This window comes from Natator depressus, chromosome 12 (assembly GCF_965152275.1).
Source record: "Natator depressus isolate rNatDep1 chromosome 12, rNatDep2.hap1, whole genome shotgun sequence".
NCBI classification, from domain to species: Eukaryota; Metazoa; Chordata; order Testudines; family Cheloniidae; genus Natator; species Natator depressus.
The window spans coordinates 2,886,223-2,898,323 of NC_134245.1; positions in this window are offsets into that span (position 1 = coordinate 2,886,223).

A 12,101-nucleotide genomic window follows, 5' to 3' on the forward strand; every position below is an offset into this window, starting at 1 on the left:
AGGACATGAGGAACTATTGTAGTTCCTGTCCAGAATGTGAGCTGGCTGCTCCCCCACAGACGCCCAAGGCCCCCCTGATTCCCATGCCCATTGTAGAAACACCATTTGAGCGAGTGGCCATGGACTTGGTGGGCCCCCTCCCGAAGAGTATGGCTGGGTTTCAGTACGTGCTGGTCATCGTGGATTACGCCACCCATTTCCCCAAAGCCGTCCCTCTCTGGAGCATCACCGCAAGGACCATTGCTGATGAGCTCGTGAAGGTCTTCGCCCGCGTGGGCTTACCCTGGGAACTGCTTACTGACCAGGGCACCAACTTCACCTCCAGGCTGCTGCGGCAGGTGTGCAACCTCCTGGGGATTAAGCAGCTATGCACCTCCACCTACCACCCACAAACCGACAATTAGGCTACGGTTGAACCATTCCACCAAAAAGACATGCTGCGCAAATTTCCCCCAGAGGACCTACGCCGATGGGATCAGCTGTTCCTGCCTTTGCTTCTGGCCATCCATGAGGTACCCCAATCCTCCACGAAATTTTCCCCTTTTGAGCTATTGTATGGACATCACCCAAGGGGGCTACTGGACCTCATGAGGGAGACATGGGAACAAGCCCCTTCACCAACCCAGGGCCTTCTGAAGTATGTCCTCCAGCTTCAGGAATGCCTTGCTCAGGCAGGAGCTCTAGCTCGGGAGAAGTTGAAGGTGGCTCAGGAAGCTCAGGCCCAAACATACAACCGGGAGACCCGGGTCTGCAATTTCAAATCCGGCGATCGGGTTCTGCTCCTCCTGCCCTCCAGCGAATCAAAACTACTGGCCCATTGGCAGGGGCCATATGAGGTGGTCCAAAAGGTTGGACCGGTCACCTATGAGATTAACCAGCCTGACCAGCGTAAGAAAACTCAGCAGTACCATGTTAACCTCCTGAAGCCCTGGTGAGAGCGAGAGGGCCTTTTAATTAACCCCTGCCCCCCGGAGCCCAAGTTGGGCCCCCAAGTACCGCTGACTGAGGACTGCAGTGCCCCAGCTTGGAGAAACCCTGACCGAGGAGCAATGTAAGCAGACCCAGTGCCTCCTGCAAGCATTCCCCAGAACTTTTTCCGCCCAGCCGAGCCACACGACCCTCGTTCACCATACAATTCAGACAGAGCCTGGAGTGGTGATCCGGGAGTAGAATAGGCCCTTGCCACACTGCATGCGGCAAGTTGTCGAGGAGGAAGTCCAAGCTATGCTAGACTGGGGGGTCACTGAACCATTGCAAAGCGAGTGGCGCAGCCCGGTAGTGCTGGTACCCAAACCCCATGGCACGCAGTGGTTCTGTATCAACTTCCGATGCGTCAATGCCATTTCAAAATTCAACGCGTACCAGATGCCTCGGGTCAACGAACTGCTGGACCACTTAGGAGAGGCTCGCTTTCTCACCACCCTCGATCTGAGCAAAGGATACCGGCAGATCCCACTCGACTCTGCCTCCTGGGAAAGGACCGCATTTGCCACCTCCACGGGCCTGTACCAGTTCACTCGAATGCCCTTCGGTTTCCATGGGGCCCCACCAACGTTTCAACGGCTGATGGACTGCCTCCTTCAACCCCACCAAGAGTACGCTGCCGCGTACGTGGACAATGTCATTATTTACAGCTGCCATTGGGAGAACCACCTAGAATGGGTTGCTGCGGTCCTGAGGTCCCTGCAGGCAGCAGGATTAACCGCCAATCCCAAAATATGCCGCATTGGGTGGCAAGAGACCACCTACCTGTGGTACACTATTGGGAGGGGACAGGTGAGACCCCTCGAGAGAAAGGTGCAGGCCCTGGCGGCCTGCCCATCGCCCACCACGAAGCACCAAGTGTGCCAGTTCCTGGGACTTGCGGGCTGCTACAGGCAGTTCATTCCTGGGTTTGCATCTATCGCAGCCCCTTTAACCGGACTTCTGATCAAAGACAGCCCCCGACGTATAGCGTGGACCCCGGAGCGCGAGGATGCCTTCCAGGCACTCAAAGACAGTCTCTGCCGCGAGCCTGTCCTATACAGCCCCAACTTTAACCGGGAGTTCATGCTCCAGACGGACGCGCCAGCGGTAGGACTCGGGGCTGTCCTGTCCCAGGAGGTGGATGGAGAAGAACACCTGGTCTTATACCTCAGTCGAAAGTTGTTTCCAGGAGAGAGAAACTACACGGTCATAGAGAAGGAGGCCCTGGCAGTGAAATGGGCCTGTGACGCATTGCGTTACTACCTCCTTGGGGCCCCATTCATGCTGGACACCGACCATGCCGCACTTCAGTGGTTGGCCAAAATGAAAAATAATAATATGAGACTAACGCGCTGGTACCTGGAACTACAGCCCTATGCTTTTACTGTCCGCCATAGGGCAGGTAAGGACCACGCAAATGCAGACTTCTTGTCCCACCTGGGAGATTTGGAAGGGTCTGGCCCCGATGAGCAGGAGCCCGACTTCAGGGGTGGGGTGTGCAGCGAGGCGGTGTGGTGCCCCACCACCCCGCAGAGGGAAGAACCTCCCCAGACACCAAAGTTGGTGGAGCCAGTGGATCCTGTGTCTGTCCCACACAGGTCAAGGCGCAGGACTGGAAGTATAAAAGCCCAACCCCAAAGCCCACTTGGGCGGCAGCCGCCAGAGAGGCCAGATGCCTGTGGCCTGGCTCTGACTTGGGAGACCCCGGCAATCCGTGGCCGACTCGAGGACTGGCTGGAACCGCCAATGCCTAATGCCGACTGGTGCATGGAGGAGCTGCCAAGCCTACCCGTCGCTGGCTACCCAGAGAAGCTGCCAAGCCTACCCATCACCGGCTACCCGGAGGAACCCATGGTGCTGGAACCCTCCGAGGACACCACCCTGACCCAGGTACCCTACGAGGGGGAGTCTGGGAGTAGCCCGGGGGCAGCCGACCCTTGTCTGGCTGCAGCACTGCCAGAGCCAATGTCAGTATGTTGCGGTCACGATCCCCAGTGACCCAGCAGCGGGTCTTCTGCCACTGCTAGGGCCCCAGGCTGGGATGCAGTGGAGTGGGTGGGCCTGTGTCCCCCCTGCCACCCACCTCGCGGGTGGCCGTCTCTCCCGTCCCTGGTCACTCAAAGCCAGGAGCCTGGGGTTTGCTGTTGAACTATTTGCTCAGTCCCCGCCTAAGGGCCTGAGCCTCTGACTGTTTGTTTGCTGCCCGCCCTGACCCAGGGCTGGGGCTTATATTGTACTGCTTGCAGGGCCCTGCCTGAAGGTCTGAGCCATAGACTGGGTATTCCCCAACCCAGCAGAGAGGGTGTAGCAAGGCGGTGGGGTGCCCCACCATCCCGCAGAGGGACAAGCCCCAGACGAGTCCCCTTATGCTGCCTTATCTAAATCCTATTTAAGGGTGGGGAGGAAGGCAAACAGGACTCCTCCTCTTCATGGCCTCTCTGTCCAAGAAGAAAGATTGCAAAAGGGAAGGCAAGGGGGGAATCCAGACTGAGGACAGGGGCACAGGCTGAAAAGGAACATAACTAGAACTGGAACTATTTGTAACCAACTTTTTTAGTGAAACTAGCTTAGTTTGCATGTTTGATTTCATTTGAATCATAGAATAGAATATCAGGGTTGGAAGGGACCTCAGGAGGTCATCTAGTCCAACCCCCTGTTCAAAGCAGGACCAATCCCCAATCAAATCATCCCAGCCAGGGCTTTGTCAAGCCTGACCTTAAAATTGCTTAAGATTGCTTCGTAATCTGCTTTGTTCTGTTCATTACCCCTTTTTCCACTTAAAATCTGCCTTTTATAGTTAATACAATTTGTTTTGTTTATTATTAAATCCAATTTCTGTAATTTCTAACTTGGGGGAGGAGGCGAATTTCATAATATATCTTTGGGTCTGCACTCTCAAGGGCGGTGGACATCTGAGTGCAGGAGCAAGTCCCTTAAACTGAGTCTTCCCAGAGCTGATCTGCAGCTGGGTGTGGCCCTGCCTGTGTGTGTGTTAGAGGAGATTTCAATGGGAGTTACGTGTGATGGGTTGGACCCCTCGGGAAGCCACCTGATGTGCTGAGATACCACTGAGTCTATCTGTTCTGCCAGCATGGGCCCCCTTTAACCTGTCTTGCTGAGCCAGGTTCTTAAAATCTCCTCTAACACACACAGTTGGGAAAGCGCTGCAATCTGTCCACACTGACAGCTGCAAGCGCACTGGCATGGCCACATTTGCTGCACTTGCAGCGGCATTGGGAGCGGTGTATTGTGGGCAGCTATCCCACAGAGCACCTCTTCCCATTCTGGTGCTGTGGCTTGTGGGAAGGGGGTGGGGAGTGTGGGGCATTCTGGGTCCTGTCCCAAGGCCCCGTGATGCATCGGTTTGCATCCCAGCACTCTCTTTGCTTCTGTCCACATTTGGCGCCATCTTTCAACGTTTTTTGTACTGCGCCCTCTGTCTTCCCTTTCGGCCTGCGGGAATGGAACCCGAACTGCTGAGGAGTATGCTGACGAGTCTCGCCAGCATGTCACGTGTGGCAGTCGAGTTATTCCTTAAGATCCAAAGTGACAGTGCGGACTCCGACGATGATGTTAGGGGGCTTATTCCTTCACCCACTTACTTCCCTAGTCCTTCTCGCATGAACAGAGAGCAACAATACCCGAAGTCCAAAGATGCAAACAATTTGATGTTTATTGGGGTGAACTTCCAGCAAGCATGATTCCAGTTTCCTTCCTTAGTGTCCCCCTTCCCAGCTCTGACACCACAGAGCCTTACCTGTGTCCCTCTTCCCATTGCCCCCCCTTAGCAAAACATGATTCCAATTTCCCCACCCCCATTCCCTGTTCCCATTCCCCCCCCACTTCCTGATTGACTGCAGACTGTAAAGTAAAACTTGAGTTCTGCTTAGCTATACCTTAACCAATCATTTTACTGAAATTTAACTAACCAATTCTAACATATTGTAACATGATTATTTAACCAATTATATCCCACCACCCTAATTAGTTTACACCCAGCAAAATTAATTATACAGCAGACAGAAACAATCACAGAACCAGACACAGATTATACAGACAAACAATAAGGAAATGGGGACTACATTGATAGAACAACACAGAAATGAGGATTTCACATCCCAGCTATTGGTAAGTGAGTTGTTGCCAGACAGGATGCTATCAAACTAAGTTTCCTTTTACATTTTCTAGGCACTTCCCTTTCTCTGGAGGCGATAGGCATTATCAGGACAGGATTGTATCCTAACAGCCCAATAGCACCTTCTTTCAATGTGAGTAGGTTGGAATGTGAGGATGTGACCATTTGCGTCCCAGCTTATGGCTGCCTCTGCTGCTTAGCCAAAGGCCTTAGCCTAAGAACAGGGCCTCAGACTATCACAGTAAGAGAAGGCCCTTACACCGGCAGACAGTGATTTTGATTCTTTCTTTTACACCTCTATAACTAGCTAAGTGATAAGAATACACCTAAATTCTTAGAGTACAGGCCTTTACAGACAGGCCTGAATATCTATATCCTAACAGATGATATCGACTCGAGTAACGCAAATGACACGAGATTGCTTGTGGCCTTCACGGACGTGCTCACCACAGTGGAACGCCGCTTTTGGGCTCAGGAAACAAGCACTGAGTGGTGGGATCACATCATCTTGCAAGTCTGGGATGATGAGCAGTGGCTGCAGAACTTTCGGATGAGAAAAGCCACTTTCATGGGACTGTGTGAGGAACTCACCCCCACCCTGCGGCGCAAGGACACGAGATTGAGTGCTGCCCGGCCGGTGGAGAAGCGGGTGGCTATTGCGATCTGGAAGCCGGCAACTCCAGACAGCTACCGATCGGTCGCTAGCCAGTTTGGAGTGGGGAAGTCGACTGCTGGAATCATGTTGATGCAAGTTTGCAGGGCCATTAATTGCATCCTGCTCAGAAGAATCATGACTCTGGGCAACGTGCATGACATTGTGGACGGCTCTGCACAAATGGGTTTCCCTAACTGCGGAGGGGCGATAGATGGCACACATATTCCAATTCTGGCACCAGCCCACCTAGCCTCCGAGTACGTTAATCGGAAGGGCTATTTCTCTATGGTTCTCCAGGCGCTTGTGGATCACCATGGGCGTTTCATTGACATTAACGGAGGCTGGCCCGGAAAGGTGCATGACGCACGCATCTTTCGGAACACTGACCTGTTCAGGAAGCTGCAAGCTGAGACTTTTTTCCCAGACCAGAAGATCACCGTAGGGGAAGTCGAAATGCCCATTGTGATCCTTGGAGACCCTGCTTACCCTTTGATGCTGTGGCTCATGAAACCCTACACAGGGAGCCTTGACAGCAGGAAGGAGCGGTTCAACAACAGGCTGAGCCGGTGCAGAATGACTGTGGAGTGTGCTTTTGGCCGGTTAAAGGGACACTGGTGCTCTCTGTATAGGGAGCTGGACCTGGCCGATAACAGCATCCCGGTGGTTATATCCGTGTGCTGTACCCTCCATAACATTTGTGAAAGATTCACTCAGGCATGGAACTTGGAGGTTCAAGGCCTGGAGGCTAAATTTGAACAGCCAGAGAGCAGGGCTATTAGGGGGGCCCAGCGTGGGGCTGCAAGGATTAGGGATGCCTTGAGGGAGCAATTTGTAGCTGAAAGCCAGCAGTACTGTCTGGTGTGGTGCCCTGCATGGGAGTGAAGTGCGGTAGGAATCTGTGTTTGCTATGTATGATACGCTGACTTGCAGTGCCTGTTGCTTTCCTGGGCTAAGGTTTCTTTCTTTTACGTTATACAAAAACAAAGAATGTTTTCAAAGCCAAAAAATCAATTTATGGAAAAGAAACATAACACCACTGCTTGGGAAACACAAAGGGCAAGTGGGTGGGGTGGGGAACGGTACAATCACAGATTTGCATATGTCCTGTCTGGAGTGCTGTGCAATGAGTGCTGCACTTCAGGATAGATATACTGCATGGTGATGGGGGCTGAGTGAAGTGGGTAAAGGTTGTAGTTTTCAGAGCTGGGTGGTGAAGCTACAGGTGTTGGAGGCAGTGGGTGGCGGTAAGAACCCAGATGTTGGGGAAAGTGATTTGGAGGTGACATGGTGGCACAAGCGAAAGAGTTTTGGGACAAGGGCTGCAGGGGGACAGGGGCTACAGGGGTAGTGCTCCGCCTGCATGGCTATGAGCGCCTGGATCGAGACCACTTGGCACTCCATGCTGCTTATCAGCCGCTCTGTGCTTTGGTGCCAGCGATCCGCATTCTGCTGGCGGACCCTCCTTTCACTCTCCCACCACTCCTGCACTTTTTGAATTTCATTACTTGAATGCTGCATGACTTCATGCAGCATGTCCTCTTTGCTTCTATGTGGCCTCTTCCTGATTCTTTGCAGCCTCTCAGCCGTTGATAACACCCCCATTCCCTGTTCCCATTCCCCTCCCACTTCCTGATTGACTGCAGACTGTATAGTAAAACTTGAATTCTGCTTAACTATACCTTAACCAGTCATTTTACCATGTAAACCAAATCATTTACATTTTACGGCTGAGATCTCAAGGTTGCAGCTGTAAAGGCAAAATGCAACACTTAACACAGGCAGCATTGTTCACACTAGACAGAGCAATGATTCCCCCCGTACTTAAGGGCAAGCACAGTCTACACAATAGCATAATTTGCCTGTCTCAAAGTGAGCGCACACAACCCACCGGAGTCCCAAAGTGGTGAGTAAGCACAGGGTCAAGCGTGACTGATTGTTTCATGGCTGTACTGTCCTCTGGGGTTCTGTGCCTTGGGGAGAGCCAACAGCGGCAAGGGGCCCCTATATTGAACCTGTCCCCCACATTTTCCACAGGCATTCCTCCTGGAAGATATTTCACTGCTGAGGGTGACCAGGGAAGCAAAGGAGGGTCTTCTACTGCAATGCGGCTTCTGCCCTGGCCCATATGCAACTTGCCTGTGTGCAGCAATGGTCCCCCTGCCCCTCACGGCACAGTGGCGCGGACAAGTTAGCCTGACTGGGACAGGACCACAGTGGCTCTCCCGAGAAACCTGCGCAAGCGCATTGCCCAAGTGCTGGCTGAGACCTTTGAAGAGATCACTGAGGCCGATTAGCGCGATGCGAGAGAGCACGTCAACACCCTATTCCGCATCTAGGCATGCATGCGGCCCTAACCCTCCTCTCCCCTAGAGCCCGTACCAAATAACTTCCTTCCCAAAATAACAGCCGCTTACTGGGAACCTCCTCTGGTGTTTGTCCTTCCCCAAGCACTGGCCACCATGACTGGCTACCTTCCTCCTGGATTGAGAACAGCTCCTGGGTGCATGCATCTAGGGATTCCAGGGTGTCTTCTTCTGCCGGAGCACCCTCACTCCCGCTTTGCTGCTACTCCTCCTCCTCCTCCTCCTCCTGCCTTGTTGCACTGGCCTCTGAGGTGTCCATGGTAATACTCGGCATGGAGGTGGGGTCGCCCCCAAGTATCACGTCCAGCTCTTTGTAAAAACGGCGCATCGCGGGGGCAGCACCGGAGCAGCGGTTTGCCTCGCGGGCTTTGCGGTAGGCATTCCACAGCTCCTTCACTTTAACCCTAAACTGTAGTGCGTCCTGGTCATGGCCCCTTTCCATCATGTCCCTTGATATCTGCCTGAAGGTATCATAATTCCTACGGTTGGAGTGCAGGTGGGACTGGACAGCTTCCTCCCCCCAAACACTGATGAGGTCCAACACCTCACCATTGCTCCATACTGGGGATCACCTGGCGTGTGGAGGCATGGTCCCCTGGAAAGATTCGCTGAGAGCACTCCAAGCCTGGCTGAGCAAACAGGAAGGGATTTTTCAAAATTCCCAGAGAATTTAAAGGGCGGGTCTGATGGTTGGTCACCTGAGGGCAGGGCAGTAGAGTTCAAAGTGATGACCAGAGTGGCTAGCACAGGTATTGTGGGACACTTCTGGAGGCCAATCACAGCACACTAACAGACCAGGGCATCCACACTGGCACCGTGGTGCTCCAGCGAGGGTGCAGCAAACATTATTCCACTCGCCGAGGTGGAGACCAGCAGCGCTGTAGCCGTGGAGACAGAGCGCTTTAACTGCCTTGCCAGTGTGGACGGGTAGTGAGCTAGGGCGCCCGGGCCTCCTTTATTGCGCTGTAACTCGCAAGTGTAGCCAAGCCCTGAGGCACAGAGAAGCTATATGACAGCGAATGAGTGGCAGAGTGAAGTGTAGAATCCAGGAGTCTTAATTATCATTCCCGCTTTAACCACTAGATAACAATCAATTTCTAGATGCTATCCAAACACTGATGATCCAAGTGGCTTGTAACAAACCACTCCAAGCTTCAGAAAATATTGCATATTGATTTGTACTAAGCAGTCCATCCCTTGGCCAAAGGATCTGACCATTAGGAATCTTGGCTCACCTCAACAAAAAAAAAAAAAAAAAAAAAGAGGAATAATTAAAAACCCATCTTTACTGCAGCTAATGCCAATCTGCAAGCCAAAACTAAGGGAAACCTTTCCCCCAGGTCTCTATGGCAAATCTAATACAAGAAAAGAGAGAAACTCTTCCTTCAGATAGAAATATGTTCATTATATTCTGATTTACAGTAAACCTCGTGTTAAGAATGAGATAAGGTTTTATTTTGACACTGATATTATTGTACAGAACAAGTACAATCTAATTCATACTATTCTAGGAGAAAAATGCTAAAGCAACCAAAGAGCCAATTATACTCTCAGCTACCTGCCTGGTATTATTTTAATTTGCTCAGGCTTCTTCCATTTACCTTATTTGTATATGTAATTGCTTGATTGGGTGATGATTTTGAAACAAACCAATCAAAGGAGAACACGCTTTAATATCTATATCTATCTAGCTCACTTTTATTGCATAATGATCCTTTCTAGAAGGAAAGCTTGTGAGTATCTTTTCGTTACTAACTCTATCACAGGGATAAATCTGCTTGTCTGGGAAAAATGTGTCTATTGTGGCTTGGAAATGAACTGTTTCTACCTTCTTCTGTCCAGGGATTTAGGGAGTAAGAGCATGTTGATGTTCTTTCCAGACAGCAGAGTTTCTTGTCCCATATTTTATCAAATTCCATGTAAAATGAAGCCGTTCCATTTGGCTGTCAGTGAATGGCTCCAAAAGAGGTCCTTTTTGTTCACGGTTATAATGTGCAAGACAAACGATTACAGTAAGAATTCAAGCTCCCAGAACCCACCCTGCTGACCTTTATTTTTGGAACATGAGGGAAGATTTGTTTTTAAATGATTAAATCAGCTATCCTTAATCAATACGGAAATGTCAGGCTTGCTCACTGTTTCGCTCCTAGCAAAACTCTTCCCTGGCTGCATCTGATCTGGGGTTTTTGGTGCTCTGCTACAGCATTTGGTTCACATTGATTCTGTCTTAGGCACCGATAATGCCCTCCCATAGTGAAACCCAGGGGAGGGCTAAAGCCAGGTAGAAAAATCCATTACTTTAAAACCAAGGAGTTTCTGTCAAATTATACAAGGCAGGTGGCTGTTGGGTCCTCATGGAGCTGGCAAAGACCTTGTTTGCCTAACATAGTTTAATGCTGAGCTCTCCAGAGAAATCCCTGTGGCTCTAGGCAGCTTGGCAGAAGCTCAGACCCTCTAGTTCTCTCTCTGCCCACCATGGCAGTTGTTCTGCTGTCTAGCGATCTACTCCAGCCATCCCCACTTGTGGATTTGATAAGGCAAAGCAAGTGGTTGTTTAGCTGGGAAGTCCCTGCAGGTTTCCAGGAGTACGATGCCACAGACTGTCTGTTCCACAGCTCTGCTCTTTGCTCTCCAAAACACGCAGGCCCAGATTTTCAGAGGTACTTAGGCTCCTAATTTCTTTTGAAATCAATGGAAGTTAGAAGCCTAAACCCCTTTGAGACTCTGGGCCTTAAATATTATGGATGGGATCCACAAGCACTGAAGTGCCTACATCCCGTTTTTAGGTGCCACTGCAACCCCCACAACTCCCATTCGGTTGCTGGCGACCCCATAGGCACCTAAACACCCTCAGCACCCAAGCTTTTTTGCAGTAAAAATTCCCTAGGCATCTGTGTTCCTCCCTCTGCGGATCTGAGCTGCAACCTCACTCTGGGTGCTTAGGCACCTATGTTCCCACCTAAGCTCCAGAGCGAGCAATTGGCCAAAGGAAAGATAAGCACTCCTTGGCCTAAATCATGTGAGGGACCCATTCCAGTAGACATGCTCAGAAGCTGCCTAGCTCCATACAAAACAGCCGGAGTGCAGAGGAGAAGAAGACTCCCTTTATAACAGGGGTTCTCAAACTAGGGGTTGTGACCCCTCAGGGAGTCACAAGGTTTTTTTCATGGGGGGTTGTGAACTATCAGCCTCCACCCCCAAAACCCCTCTTTGTTGGTACTTTGTCGACACTTTTGCCGACAAAATACTTCCAGCCCTGTGAGCAGTGTTTGCTTTGTCGGCAAGAGAGCGCTCCTACCAACAAAGCCACATTCACACTGCCACTTGCTGCGGCAAAACTTTTGTCTTTCGCGGGCAGGCTTTTTTAAGCACCTGTGAAAGACAAGTTTTGTCAACAACTTGGCAGTGTAGACAAGCCCTAAGTCACCACCTCCTCCTGTTCTGCTTTCTTCTCCCCCATCTCCCCCCCAGTTCTTTTGTATGGAGTTAGGCATCCTCTAAGCTCACCTACTGGATCAGGCCCTGGCTGGGATGATTTAGTTGGGGTTGCTCCTGCTCTGAACAGGGGGTTGGATTAGATGGCCTCCTGAGATCTCTTACAACCCTAATCTTCTATGATTCTGTCTGTGATTTAGGCAGAGGAGTGCCTATCTGATGAAGTGGGCTTTAGCCCATGAAAGCTTATGCTCAAATAAATTTGTTAGTCTCTAAGGTGCCACAAGTCCTCCTCTTCTATCTTCCCCCAGTTCATGAACTGCTAGCAGAGATAGGCACTTCCTTGCAGCCTAGGATTAGGTGCCAAACTCCGAGCAATCAGTGCAAACTTTCCCTTTAGCACTCCACCAATGTGCCTAGGCCCTCATCTGGAGGAATCGCTTCTGCTTTGTGGCCTGCTCATTCTATGGCCCCCGTTACTTTAACGGTGCCAACTGTTGTGGGGGATTTTCTGATATGCTTTCCTTTCCAGTGGGAACTGGATTGA